This window comes from Equus caballus, chromosome 14, assembly GCF_041296265.1.
Source record: "Equus caballus isolate H_3958 breed thoroughbred chromosome 14, TB-T2T, whole genome shotgun sequence".
NCBI lineage: Eukaryota > Metazoa > Chordata > Mammalia > Perissodactyla > Equidae > Equus > Equus caballus.
In genome coordinates this window covers 23,877,209-23,892,168 of record NC_091697.1, presented here as the reverse complement: position 1 = coordinate 23,892,168, position 14,960 = coordinate 23,877,209, and the positions used below count along the sequence as shown (strand labels likewise).

The following is a 14,960-nucleotide window of genomic DNA, read 5'->3' as shown; positions in this document are numbered from 1 at the left end:
GTGTGCACGCTCACGTCTCCCCGGCGCCGGGGCCGGGGACAGGAACTGCTCCGGGCATCGTCAGTCCGACGGCGCAGCTCTGGGGGCTCGCAGGGCTGGAGGAGGGCGGGGACGCGAGCGCTGAGGCCGAGTGCCCTGCGGCACTTACCCCGGATTGTTGCGTCCTCGCCCCTCCCCCGCCGCCTCAACCCTCCTCCTGGAGAACAGGTGAGCCCGGGTACCAGCTCCCATCCCCATCCCCCACCCCCGCCCCGCTCCCTGCCCGCGCCCTCTGCGGTAATGCTCTGGGGAGGTTTCATCACCCACTGCCCGCGGCGACGCGGCCCTGGGTCTCCGCGGTGGGGCGCACTGCGCGCCTCGTTGGGGCCGCCATGTGACACTGTTGGGGGAGGGGGTGCGGAGACGCTTCGGCCAGGTCATCCTCCGGCCGCCTTTCGGCTTCCAAAGCTTTCCTTCCAGGGTCTCGGCTGCACTCCGGCACAGGGAAGGCGAAGGCAGGGGTGGGGGCAGGGTGGCCGCTACTGCCCGCAGTCGCCCGGCGCGCGCGGCGGGTGGAGCGGCCTTGAGTCGGGGGGGGAAGGGGAGGAGGGGGTGGGGAAGGCGCCTTCTGAATGGCCTCTCCTCCGGCTTGCAGCGCCAGAGAGCGGCTGTCCACCATCCGCGCCCGACTTTCAGAGCACCAATAAATGGTCCCTTTGAAGGTCCGAGTCTCCAGCGGTGGCAGGAAACTGCTCGCGCCCATGATTCCAACAGTAGTTACTTCTTGCAGACTGCGATCTTTTGTGGAAGGAGGTGGGGTCCCAGTACGTTAAAATAGGGGTGGTTCGCGTTGCCCCCCTGCCTTTGTTTGCATAGTTAACTTCGCTTCCTTTATTAGTTTATGAAAACCCATCTCCTGTAGATCCCAAAAGACAGAACATAGCAAACAGCGGCATTCGGGCCTCGCGGAACCCCAGAGTCTCCTGGGTCGGCTTTGTTCCCGTGGAGCCTCTTTTGTAGGTGAGAACATGAGCAATATTGGCATTAAAAAGGGCATCTGGTCACCTGGTTCTTTGAGCACAGAAATAGGAGAGGTCCAGAGGGTTGGGGGCAAGCCCACCTTTGCTGGATGCAAGCCCTCTGAGTCTGCTTGATAGAAGACTCTGAGCGCACCTAGAGCCCCAGCCGGGCAGAAGGAGCTCTCTGGGCCCCCTGCCTGCCTGTGGCCTTTGCCTGGGCACTGCCACCATGAGGCCCTGGGGCTGCCCTTAGAGGACCTACATAATTTAAAAATTCATCTTGAGGCTGTTTGCTCCAGCTTCACAGGGGACATTTGTGCTCCCACCTGAACCAACTGCCCCTTTAGAACAACAACAAGAAGTAGCAGCTAGCTTTTGAGGTGTTGCAGGTAAAGGTACTAGTTCTTAAAGGTTTGATCTGCAGGCCAGTTTGCCAGAGCCAAACATCCAGAGGAGAATGCCCGGCCCAGTCAGTCCCATCAAAGCTGAGAAGTTTCTGCACACTCAGTGGGCAGTTTGCTGGGATTATCAGTCTTGGCCCCGGGCCTGGGGTGGGTGTGGGGAGAGGAGCTCCGAGCTGTGACTTTGTTTGCTCTCCCCGCTCATTCTTTCACCTCTCTCACTCAGGCCTGTTGTGGCTGACTGTGGCTGCTGAGAGTGGAGGTGGGGAAGGGGCAGTCATAATAATGGTGGTGGTGATGATTTTTATAAAGCTAACGTGATTGAGCACAGACGCTGCGCCACACGCTGAGCTTGCGGCTTTGGTGGCTCTCCAGACCTGAGTCCACCCGAGATGGGAACTGAGACTGGGAGGAGCAAGGACAGACCAGCTGGGGTTGCCCTGAGGTTCAGCAGGGAGTCTGGCTAGATGGACGGTCCTTCTCAGTTTAAGACCCAACCAGCTGTGGAAAGGATGAGGCAGGCTTGCCTCGTGACATCTAGTGGCTTCTGTGGTTGATGCATGAGACCCACGTTTTTCTGTCTAACTCCAGTTCACCAGTTAAATTCGAACATTTGGTGAGTAGGTTTGGGGGAGCAGGGAATTTGGGTTAGACTTTGAAAGGGGAGAGGATACTGACAAGTAGAGGTAAGGAGAAGAGAGGAGACATCACAGGAGGGAGGGAGGCCCCCGGGGGGGGGGGGGTAAATGTCCAGAGGGGCTACAGTGGGATTTGTATCTGGAATAGGGATTGCCCAATTTGGGGTTAAAGGGGAAGATGAAGCTGGCGAGGGCCTCTGGGGCCTGGGGCCTTTGTGGCAAATCTGTGCTCACCACAGAAGATCTTGTTCTCTCCTGATGGATGAGACTCCAGGACACTCTTAGACTAGATTCCCTTTTGGAGTTAGGAAATGGTCAGGGCCCAGTGCTGACACGGTGAAGGAAAATATGGAGGAGAGGAAGGGGGGTAATTAGCTGGAATCTTGGTGTGGGTTGCTGTGCCCAGGGGAACAGAAGGTCTTGCTCAGATGTGAACAGGTTGGGCCTTGGAGGATGGGAACAGTTGTTGGATGATGAGGCAGTATGTGTAGGTTGATAGGTTCTGTCTGGTCCAGGCTTTCTGTGAGTTCAGAGCCTGAGTGGAAAATGTGGCTCCACGTGGAGGGCGCCTCCCACTGCGCGCCCCACCCCCTTGGGGCTGGCTGGGCTGATGGCACCACCTGATGGTCAGAGAGGGAACTATCTGACCAAGCAGTGGACTCTCCCCGTCTCTACTGGACTTCAGGGCCTGGGGCACTAATATGGGGTCTCCGGCCTTCTCCTCAATTTGCTTAGCAAATCAGTTAATACTGAGTTAAGCAATCTTCTCCTCAAAGAGACCTGCTTTCATCCCCCAGTCAAGGAAATCTCTTTCAGACTTTGCTTTTCCTCCCCATCCTTTGCCATCTTCCTTTGTCGCTCCTTGACGCCATGCCTATATGGAGTAAAATGAAAAAATATCCAGGTGAAACTGGACAAAGACCAGACTCCTGCTGTCGCCTCCAGAATTCTAGACAGCAGAGGTCTCTCCCTAAAATGTCTCCCTCTTTCCCCTTACCTTCTTTCATTAAACTGGTTGTTTTCTTAAATAGAATTCAGGATAGAGGAGAATATGTCTTCTGTATTGGGGTTTGTTTATTAGTTCTGCAACAAATCTCCTGATTTTCACCGTGAAAGTACCAGGCTTCAACGACATTGTCAGTTAAGAAGGCTTTTGTGGGCCTGGTCTGGAAAACTCACCATCAGTGATAATATTGTTTATTGGAGGAAAATGTATTCTGAGTTCCCAAAGCAACCAACTCCCAAAGTTTTGGACCCCACCACTTTTGTGAACTGGATGGTTCCTCAGTGTCACAGATGAACAGTCAAACCATATTCATGGAGTGACTGGAAATACAAAAAGATAAAAAAGAATTTTCGAAAACCCCAAGAAATAGGAACACTGTCTCCTTCACAATAAATCTATTTCCTGGAAAGAATATAAAGTAAGCATTGGGTGTCTGATTGTGGTCTGAGTTTTGTTAGTGCCTTGCTTTGAAGCCGGAACAGTATTCCAGAAGCCCTCTTTGTTCCTTGGGTCATAATTTTTGCGTCTTCATTGTGTGCTGAGACGAACTCCAGGAGAAGATGTCCCAGGCAGAGGGCTGCGTGGTCTCCATGGGGATTGCTGGTGGAGCCTAGAGGTGGGAATCCGTGGTGTGGGATACGAGGGGGCTCTTTCTGACTGGCTTTCAACTTTGGTCTGGGCCCTGTTGGATTTCAAGTGGGTGAAGGAAGAGTCCTTTTGTGGGGCTGTTTCCCAGTGAGCTAGAGTTTGAAAATCTTCATGAAAGGACCAAATCTATTAATGTGATTTAACCATCAGTATATGCTCAGGGTCCATTGGGCCCAATTTTAGTTTTTGTGGTTTTTTTCTAAGCAGTTCTAACTTTTTGTAAAGATTGATATTTCACGACTTTGTTCTTTTTCTAGCAATCTTCCAAAGATTGAAAAGAACATTTACTTTTTAACAGAAACAGAATAAAGCTCATTCTATCTTGAATTTAGCATATGGGACCATTGGAACCACTTATAAATCTAAGATACTTCGTAGGATCTTAGTGACCTTGCTTTTTTTTATATCTTGAAACATTTTCCATTTTATTGTCCCAGGAATTATTTCATGATTATTTATCAGTTATTGCCAGTCATGCTAAAAACACTGAAATAATAAGGAAATGGAAGAACGAGGGAATCGCTACCTAGAAGGATGATGCAACAGTGGAATAAATCACTATTGCATCGCCCTTCAGGTTTCTCGTTACATTGCTGTGAGTATTATGTTGTCTTTTTAGAGGGTATAAAAGAAGATAGACTACGCCGGCTTTGTAGTTTTATTATTGCTTTCGTTGCATTCAGTTGTGAATACAGAATTTTTTGTTTCCTGCAGAAAATGGTAAAGAGAAGAAAACTGACAAAGGGATATGTTTTATAGTAGTTAGACAAATAGAAGAGACAGCAGTGATGCCTCTGATGATAATAGTAAAATTGATTTTATATGCACAGCTCAGACTCTGAGTCTTACAAGAGAATAATCCGGATGAATTTGCTCAAACTCCAGAATCAATGAATAATCAATATAGTTCTGAGGACAAAAAGAAAATATGATATTCTCATCCAGTTAGTCATTCAACAGGAATGATTTCGTCGCCCAGTATTTTGCAACAACCTGGACCATCCTGTTTTGCTAACAGAGTGGGTTAGTTTTTTCCTTTTGTGCTGTTTGTTTGCCAGAATTTCCTTGATGCAGTTTGAAGGGGACAACTGATGAAGTCAGATGTGTTTATGAAGGTGATCAAAAGGAAGTAGATGCTATGCAAATGAAAAAAAATACTGGACTAATCATTTCTGTGGTTGTTTATAAATTTAAAAATGAAAATACTTCGCAAGTATGGAGATAAGCACGTGACCATCTTCTCTTTAACAAAATCATGAGCTGTCAAAGGTCTCAAAAGTAACTAGTTTTATGAGGCAAATGCAAGAAGAACCAGAAATAATGATAAGCTAGAACTTATTAGAGATTTACTTGAAATCTGGAGTCAGTCTTTCTAAGATGGATCTGCCCCAGGTTCCTGCATGACAGTCAGTTGCATGTGGAAGACGTTGGTCATTCTGAGTTTATATGCCTTCGAAGTTAGGGAAATACGGAATGAAAATTTGCTATGTTTAAATCATTAAATTTTGTAATAAAGTTTTAAAAACTATCCCTTTTTTATTACTTCTGTAAATTACTCATAAAAATAAAAAGGCTCCATTGGATCCTGATGGTAAGTGATGATGACAGTTTTTTCCTGGTGTACCGGGAGCTGAGGTTACAGAGACAAAATATTAAAACAAAAATCAAGTAAACTCCTTCAGGTGCGGGGGGTAGGGGTCACTGTAGAAGTCCTCGTCTGTTCCCATCCCCTTCCTTGCCTCTCCTTCCCAGACGTGCGCACCGTCGAGCATTGGTGATTGTTTTCAATCAGGGTGGTTTAGATGAGAAACACTGTCATACAGCATCTCTGTTGATCCTCCCCTCCGGTGGAACTCAGTGCTTCTCAAAATTCAGTGAGGATAAGACTTGCTGTACAGGACACATAACATGGATTCTGTGTTTTAGTGTGAGGTATACAGGATTTTTAAGGTTAATTTGGGCTGTTCAAGATTTCACGTTGCTCGAAGACTTTGGAGCCTGTCTTAGTCCGTTAGGGCTGCTCTAACAGGATGCCGTCAACTGGGGCCTTAAACAACAGGCATTTAGTTCTCACAGTTCTGGAGGCTGCAAGTCTGAGATCAGGGTGCCAGCATGGTCGGGTTCTTGATGAAGGCACTTCCTGGTTATGTCTTCAGGTGGCCTTCCCTGGAGTGTGCACGAAGGGAGACAGAGAGAGAGAGAGAATCTCCTGTCTCATCTTCTTTTTGTAAGGGCACTAATGCCATCATGAGGGCCCCACCCTCATAACCTGTCTAACCCTAATCATCTCCCACAGACCACTCCTCCAAATACCATCACTCTGGAGGTTAGGGTTTCAACATACTCATTTTGAGGGAACACAAACGTTCAGTCCAGCACTAACCCACTCTGACATTCATTCATTCAACAAACTCTTGTGCGTGTCTGTACACCTGACCTGGTGGTGCATACAGGGCAACAAGGAAGAAATAGCGCCAGGCACTGCCATAATGGCAGTACCAATCTAGAGGGGAGGAAGCACTGTGTGGTAGGAATTATGGTAGAGATGAAGGCAAATTACCCTGGGAACCAGGAGAATGGTTGTGGGACTCGTGAGAGGCATCAAAGATGAAAAATTTTAGTTTTTATCTTCACTTAAAAAAAATAGAAACTGGATCTTGGAGAATGGTTAGGAGGCATTTAGAGGGTAGAAATAAGGAGAGAGAACATCCCAGGCAGCTGGGCCAACGTACACAGAGGCACAGAGGAGAGAGAGAGAGAGTGAGCAGGCAGGTTGGAAAGGTGGGTGGTTTGGTGTGGCTGGAAAGGATGTTTGTGGAGGAGAGGATTCCTGGTTGCGTGCTCACTGGGGTTAGCCCTCGGGGGCCTGCTGTGTCTGCCTTCATCTGCATGTAACGGAGAACCCAACGCTAAAGTCTTAAACGATCAAGGCCAGTGCGTTACCCCCACTCCAGGAAGCCTTGAGGACGTGGGGCTAGAGCCGGTGCAGCAGATGGATTGGAGGTGGAGGCCTCCGAGGCAGGAACACGTTGACAAGTCAGGTGGCACATTGGAGATGCAAACGAATAGGTGATTCTGAGAAGCTTGTAGGGGACAAACAGGCAAGATAAGCACCTCTTGCTGAGGGTTAAGTGGGGAAAATGGCAGCAGTTTAAGCCTTTCGCCGTGCCTTCCTTCACCTGCCCCGTGTTCCTGTTCTCCTTTTCCACCCCTGTCTCAGTCAGTGCTGTCACTACCTCTGTGGTTGCTCCAGCAAAAACCCCAGGAGTCATGTTTGGTATGAAAATTAGTCATTTTCTCCTTCCTTTCCCGCCTCCGTATGAAACTCATCACCGGTTCATGTTGTTTCTGACTCCAGGATACCCGTCCATTCTGCTCACCTCTCTGTATTTCCACTGCCCTCGTCATCTCTGTCTTGCACCATCCCAGAGTTGACCAGCTGGTCTCCTGCTTCCGCTTGGCTCACCGACACTCTCTCCAATCCAAATTCTCTGCACCGTGGCCAGGTTGATAAAGAAACCAAACCTAACCAACCAACAAAAATAAACCTTAAACCAAGTTGTGCCGCTCAGTTCCTTACCTCCAGAGTCCTTAGAATCAAATCCACACTGTTGACCACAGACAAGAAGGCCCTGCAAGATCTGGCCCTGCTGGTTTCGCAGACCTCATGGGAACAACCCTCTCCCTCATTGATTCCCTTCCAGAACCTTCTTTCTGTATCACAAACAGACCAACCTCTTTCCTGCCTTCGAGCCTTAATGCAGGTTGTTCCTGCAAATCAGGGGCCTTGCTCACTTATTACCTTGTTTATTTATTTAATTGTTTGTTGCATCTCTTATTCTTCCTCTCTCCCGTGATGAATTATAAGTGCCCTGAAGGAGAGGATATTGTCTGGCCTGTTCAGTGTCCAATTTCTGGCACCCACTACAGTCCCTGAGTCATGGCAGATTAAGTGTGTGTGTGTGTGTGTGTGTGTGGTTATCGGATGACGAAGTGACTCCTAATTCCATTAGCAGAACCGGGACGTACAGAGGGGAAGCCAAGTTTGGGGGAAAGTGGTGATGCACCGTGTTAGCGGGCCGTCCAGGCAGGACGTCCAACGGACAGGTCAACAGGCGTCCTCCCAACTTTTGCAGCACGTCGCTGTTCCCCAAGGCCCTGACCCCGTACTGCTTTATGTTGGAATTATATATAGGTTAAAATGGCTTTCGTACATTAGCCCCTTCAAACCTCTCTACAATCTCGGGAGGGAGTAGAATTATTATTCCCATTTTACAGATGAAAAGCGGAAGGTCAGAGATTCTTGTCCAAGGCACACACAGCTGGAAGCATCCAAGTCCAGATTTGGACCTGAGTATTTAAATTCCCAGATCGTTGTATTTTATTGGGCTTCTGGGAGTCATACCCCACTTCTCCATCCCCATCGGTGAGCTATAAGGGTCATGGATCATATTGCAAAGCGCTTCCATTTTGATGCTGATCAGAGGGAGTGTTAGCCTGATGGCCAGGGGAATTCAGAACCCTCGTACGTGTGTATGTACGTATACATGTATGTGTGTGTGTATATATATATATATATATATATTTTTTTTTTCCTCCCTAAGATCTTAAAACCTTGAGAAAGGCAGAAGAACTAGGAAGAGAAAAAAATAAAAGAGAGGAAACTAAAAGTCCTCAGAGGAAGGAAATGGAAAGGAACAAAGGTAAAGTTATAATCTAAAAGGAGGCGAAGGATATTTTTGGATTCTTCTTGTTGTTTGGCAAGGTTACAAACAATAAGAAGCGGGTAATGAGATGAATCAGGCACATAGAGCAAAAGCAAGAAGGCTGATAGTTGATGAGAAAAAAAGAGGAGAAAACAGCCCCCAGGGCTGCGGGGAACAGGAGAGGCTGGCGGGAGGCGCTCTCTGAGAGCAGCATGGGGATGCTGTGGCCAATTACATGATGCCCCCTGTCAGCCTGGCACGTGGTGGCTGTTTAGGAGAGATGAAAGGAGGAAGATGTTGGGCCCTCGACGTCAGTTTGCTGATGGCAGAGATGAAGAAGGGCAAGGAGAGGGGCTGGCCCCGTGGCCGAGTGGTTAAGTCCGCGCGCTCCGCTGCAGGCGGCCCAGTGTTTCGTTGGTTCGAATCCTGGGCGCGGACATGGCACTGCTCATCATACCACGCTGAGGCGGCGTCCCACACGCCACAACTGGAAGGACCCACAATGAAGAATATACAACTATGTACTGGGGGGCTTTGGGGAGAAAAAGGAAAAAAATAAAATCTTAAAAAAAAGAAAAAAAAGAAGGGCAAGGAGAGCTGCTCTATGGAGTGTGGAGGTGGGGACAGCTTCTGAGTGGGTGGGGATGTAGATGCCATGGAGTTCCAGTCTCAGCCTTGACGCTGATTAGCTGTGTGACCTTGGCCGGGTTACTTACCCTCTCTGAGCTTCATTCGGCTCCACATAAGTCCAAGCATAGTACTATGCACTTCATAGGGTTGTTGTAGGATTAAATGAGATGGTGTGTCAAAATGCCATCCTCAGTGCCTGGCCTCTGGCAGGCACTGAATAGCCATTGTTTTCCCCACTGATCAAAGCAGTGGGTGGGGGCTCTGATCACCCTAGGACCTGCAACTGAGTCGGAGTAGGAACCGTGACCTTCCGTTGTGTGGGGCACCATCAGCTCCTCAGAAGGCAGTAAGCTGTTGGGAGCAGCTGCCTCCTCCCCGCTTGGATGAGGCGGCTCCATCTAGATGGTGCGATTGGGGTGGGTTTCGTCCGGGGGCTGCTGGGTGGGTAGTAACTGGGTACGTTTTTATTCGCTGGTTACTGTGTGCGGGAACTTGGCACATTTGCTTCTTAAAAATGCCTTAATGGACTGCTCTAGTAGACAGAGAAAAATCTTTCATTCCTCTGTGTCTGTCGTCCAAATGGTATTTTTAAAGATTTATTTTTGTGTGTTCACGATGTTCTTGAATAATGTTTCCATAAGTACGGTCAAAGATAAACTTGCGCGGTGCACGAAATCTGGTCGTGCCTATTTTCGCGTGTGGCCGTCTTTTGACCAGCCCGGGGCTCCCTTTGCTGAGCTCTTCACTGACCGTGTTTGCTCAGGGGGTGTCACCCCGTCCCCCTTCGGCCGCAGCCTGGCTCTGACCGGGCCAGTGGAGGCCAGACCCTTGTGTCCTGGTGGTTTATTTAGCGAATGTCTGATGAGCACCCTGGCGTGCCAGGCACTCTCCCGGGCTTTGGGGGCGATCTGGTGGGCAGTAAGATGGGCGAGGTTGCTGGTCGCATGCAGCACATAGGGCATGAGAAAATATAGCGTCTAAGGGCCTAGGTCAGCGAGGGTCATCTGGGGAGGGCTCCCTGAACAGGGATCATTTCTACAAAAACCCGAATGTTGTGAAAAAGCCTGCCATGTGAAGATCGGGGGAGGCTGCTTCCAGGCAGCAGCAGAGTGAGTACAAAGGCCCTGAGGTTGGAATTAAGCTCGGCTTGTTTAAAGAACTAAAAGGTGCTTAGTGTGGCCGGAGTAGTGACTGATACGGAGAGCGGCAAGAGATGAGTAATTGAGGGCCAGTGGCCAGGGTCAGGAGGATGGGTGTCCTAGTTAGCTCGAGTCACTATAACAAAATACCTCAGACTGGGGCCCTTCAACAGTGGATGTTTATTTTCTCACAGTTTGGAGGCTGGGAAGGCCCAGGTCAGGGCGCCAGCATCGTCGGGTTCTGGTGAGAGCTCTCTTCCTGGCGTGCGGGCAGCCACCTTCTTGCTGTGTGCTCCCGTGGTGGGAGGAGAGAGGAGGCAAACTCTCCGGTCTTTTCCTATAAGGGCACCAATCCCGTCACGGGGGGGCTGCACCCTCATGATGTCATCTAAGCCTGATTAAGTCCCAAAGCCGGATCTCCAGATACCCTCACGCTGGGGGTTAGGCGTTCACATAGGAATTTTGGGGGACACAAACGTTCAGTCCGTAACAATGGATTTCATTGTTGGTGTATGTCCCCCTCGAGCCCTGTGGAGTTATCTGGGGGAAGGGGTGGGGCGGGCATGCTGGGCAGAGAGGACACTTGGTCAAGGGCCCAGCGAGAGCCTGGGCTGGTGTCAAGCGTGGTAGGGGAGTGCTCAGCTCCCTTTGTCCTATTGATCAGATTCCTGCTCTGAGGCTTGTGGTCCAGGGGGCAACCATGTGACTTGTGACAGCTGATGCCCACCCTGGGACCCTGTGGGTCGGGCGGGGAGAGCAGTTCCCTAAGATGGAATCTCATTCTACCCAGGGCACTGAAGGCACCCCGAAGTGTCGGCTCTCAAGATTTAGAGGAAAAGACAGCAGTTCTGGGTGCCTGCCTCTGTTCCCACTCAGAAATACCTGCCCTCTGGATTCCGAGGTCAGAGGGTCCCCCAGCCACCACAGAGGAGCAGCATCAGGAGTTCCAGCGAGGAGAAGCCCGCAGGGAAAGTAGAGAGCAGGCAGCAGGCCGGCTGGAGGGGACTGTCAGTCAGGCCTGACCACTGGCTGGGAGCTGAGCTGCTCAGCGCGACCTCAGAGAGCCTGGCCATGCAGCTCCGAGGGCGGCTGTCCGAGCAACCGGGATGGCCTCGCTGGTGTCTGTGCCTTCCCCACACCTTTAGAAGTACAGTCCTCTGGTGACTTGCTGCCCCAAGAAGGTCACCAGGGTCCCAAAGTGACTTCCTGGGATCCAGGTCAGGAATGTTTCCGGCTCCTCCAAACTTTCGTGACCCACCCTGAGCCCCACCTCTGCAGCCCCCCAGCCTCCCTTTGGTTGTCCCCTCAAGTCTACTTCGCTTCCTCTTCCGTACTGTTTGGCTCCATTCTCTGGCGGTTTCCTTGAGCGTAGACCTGTTCTTTCCAACAGGCGAGCTGTAATCTTCCTGAAGTCTGGGCTTGCTGTGGGAGCTCCCTCTTGTGTGGGACTCTCACAGTCCTGGATGTGGCAAAGGCTCTTGGCAAATATTTGTCCATTGAATTGAGTTGGCTCGTGGTTCTGACCTGTTCTCGATTAATCAAGGACCGAAGTGGCTCTGCAGCAGGGGTCTGTATTTATGCAGTTTGTGTCATCAGTCCTTAGCTTATCAGCTTCCTGGGTTTGCTGTGCCTGCACTCCTGTCGTGCAATAATTTGCTTTCTAGTTTTTGTTAAATGGACTCACATTTTTCATTTAGGAAATTTGTTTTAGCAGGAAATTTTATACCATGACTGTGCACAAAAACCACTCTCCCTTCCTATAAATAGAAGGTGATTGTAAAAATAAATACAACCCTCTTTAATAGAAAGCATGTGTCCATTGCCCTGTGAATCATCTCGAGGGGTCCAATAATACTTACGTCACGCTTTGGGGAATTCTGATTTCTGTGATGGCTGAGGACACATTTAGGGAAATGACAGCTGTCCCTGGACACACTTTCCAAATCTTGGGCAACTTCCCATTCTGTGAACTGTGGGCATGGCAGCCGGGGGCTGCCACTTGTCGTGGTCTGCACTGAAGAGGCCCCTTGGGTGACCAGCAAGAGGGCCGGAGGAAGTGCTCTGGTGTGTTTGCTCGGCCCCCGCTGCTCTTTGACCTCGTGCTGTGTTGCAGGCTCCTCCTGTTGGGGTAGAACTCACTTTTCTTCTTCCTCCATTAGCTGCTTGTCCTGAGAACAGCTGCAGAGGAGGAGATGGAGGAGGAGGAGGAGGAGGAAATGGAGGAGGTGGGAGAGGGGGAGGGCATACAGAATGGGAGGGGGAACTGGGCCTGTGGAACAAAGGCTGGGCGTTGGGCTTGGAGGAGAGAGCAAGAAGAGGGCCGGGAGGGGCCGGGGAGGGCCCTGAGAGGTGCTGAGGGTTGCACCCTAATTCCTCGCAGCAGGAAAGTGGGTTTGGTTGAGAACAGAAGACAGCAAGGTGCATATTTGTCTGTGAGCCTTGAGGTGCTGCCTGGGTGGACGAGTACAAAAGCGGCATTTGGTTCTCACATTGCGATGGGTAACCCTTCTGTGGATGAGAGATTTTAAGAGTAAAAGGCAAAGTACGAACGTAAAAGCAGTAGGATTATTTTTCGGGTGAAGATTCTCTTTCATTCTCTCCGTGTTGGACATTTGGACTTGGCTTAGTCACCAGTTTGGGTTTCAGCAGGTTAAGCGATCAGATGACACAGCAGATTGTCAAGAAACCTCCAAATTCCGAATCTGCTGTGTTTTGGCCCAAGGTCAATAGAGAGACTCAGAGGTGGGAGGGGCCTTGGTGTGAAACATCTCATGGCCCCTCGGCCGAGCCACTTCCAGCATGTCTGGCATGCCCCGAATCTGAACCTAAGTCTGGGGGTCCTTCCTGGCAGGTGGCTCCCTTCTTCTCAGGGCACCTCCGGCATGGTCCAGGCTGCAGATGCCTCAAGCTGCAGCCCCTGCGCTCTGGCCCTTGGGCCTCTGGCTCCTGTGCAGATGTCGTCCTGGTTTGGGACAAGTCTTTGCAAGGATTTTAAGAACTAGTTGCCTGACTGAGGACTGGAGGGGCACTGCAAGCTCCTGGCGAGGCCCCTTCTTCTGCCTGTAGATCAGGTCGCTCAGAGGGTGACCCAGGCTGGTTTGTTTCCAGGTGGGTAAACCAGCCACCATATACATGCTTGGGGCCTGCGTTTGAGTTCTGAATTTACCCCCTTGCTTTATGGTTTCAGACGAGTCATTTAACCTCTCACACCTAAGTTGACTATCTAGTTTGAATCTTAGCTCTGCCCTTGCTAGCTGTGTGACCTTTGGCAAGTTCTTAACCTCTCTGTTCCTCTAGTTCTCTGTCTGTAAAATGATGATGATTACTGTACCTATCTCTTAGGGATGTGATGATTAATAGACGTGACGTATGTTAGCGTGTAGAGCCCGTAGAAGTCGTGTCTTGGGGGCTGTAAGCATGCATGTAGAAGTGAGAGCTATTGACATCATTTGGGGGTGCTACCTTCCTTTTGCACAAGGCAGGGGTCTGAAGTAGTGTTTGCCCGTGGCTGCCTCCTGATACGGCCACACTAACCTTCTATTCTTGATTGAGCCTGAGTCTCCTGTATCCTGCTGTGTGTGCATCACCTAATTTGCATTTACTGCCCCCCCCAACTCCGTTAAGTAACAAGGCTCTGTGCCCTCAGTCCTCGTGCCCTCCCGCCACGACCGTGTCCCTTGCCCTTTCTCCCAGTGTGCTGTCGTCCTTCATCCCTGTGGTCTACTCCTTGCTTTCGGTAACCCCCGCCTCTCACCCCCATCCTGCTAGGTGTCAGGTGTTAACTAGACTTCCCCTTGAGTCTAGTTCAGATCTGCCTGCCCTGGCCCCGGCGTCCTCTGCCTGCACGTCCTTTGCCGGCCCCCCTCTGCCAGCCCCCCAGGGCCTCAGAAGGGCTGACTCCACTGGAGAAACTTCCTGTCTGCCTCAGCCCCGCTCCTTGCCCACGTGGCCTCGTGCCCTTGGCTGCAGGCTCTTCTCTGCTGTTCCCTTGCACGTGGGGGAAGCCCCGAGGGCCAGCTCAGCTTTCTTTCCAGGGTCTTTCCTAGCCCCCCGCTCACTGCGTTGCTACTGCTGTTTTGAGGTCTTCTTATACACCCTGGTCCTTACCACGCCCGCACTTCTCTCTGTGGCCTGACTGGCCTCTGTTGATGACCCCCTCACATTCCACTTCTGTCCCCTTGGTTTCTGGTGCTCTTTGGAGCCACTCTCCGTGGCTTGACTCTTGGTTCTCCGACCTTTGCTCTTTTCAGCCTCTCCCTCGGAGATGCCGACAGTTACCAAGGCCTCGCCGATTTTCTGTCGTGGCCGTGACTTCTGCTCTGGTGTGGCTGTGTGTGCCCGGTGGTCTCAGTGAGCATACCCTCGAAACGTGGAGACCCAGACCCCTCCTCCTGCCTCCAAGCCTGGCTCCTCCTCCTGCTGCTCGCTCTGCTGCCCACGGGGCCTGCCTTCCTCGCTGGTCCCTCAGCACCCCGCGTGTCTGCCCCTCCTCCCCGGCTGGGCAGCCTGCCTCCTGCAGCTGTTCGTCCTTTCCCTTCCGCCCCGCTCCGCTCGCCAGCCTGCTTCTGGTCCTTCCCCGGGGTTCTGTAGCTGATCTCTCAGTGGTCTGTTCTTTCCAGACCATCCTCAGACTCCCACCAGACTGCGGTATTGCCTGTGTCAGGGGAAACCTTTAACGACCCCCAGGGGCCGGGACGTGGGCTGCAAACCTCTCAGCCGAGGGTTCAAAGCCCTCCCCTGGCTGACTCCCAAACAGGAGCTCCCGCCTCCTGGCCCCCGTTTTCAGCTCACGCC

General features: G+C 51.1%; 1 long non-coding RNA gene across 1 annotated transcript in view; it reads left to right on the top strand.

Annotated features, from left to right (window-relative positions):
• Nucleotides 1-14: 14 nt before the first annotated feature.
• LOC111767939 (uncharacterized) overlaps nucleotides 15-14,960 on the top strand; it is a 214,831-nt gene continuing 199,885 nt past the window's right edge. Inside the window, exon 1 of the long non-coding RNA XR_011424991.1 lies at nucleotides 15-207. This is a non-coding gene — a long non-coding RNA (uncharacterized lncRNA). The remainder of the gene's footprint in view (nucleotides 208-14,960) is intronic.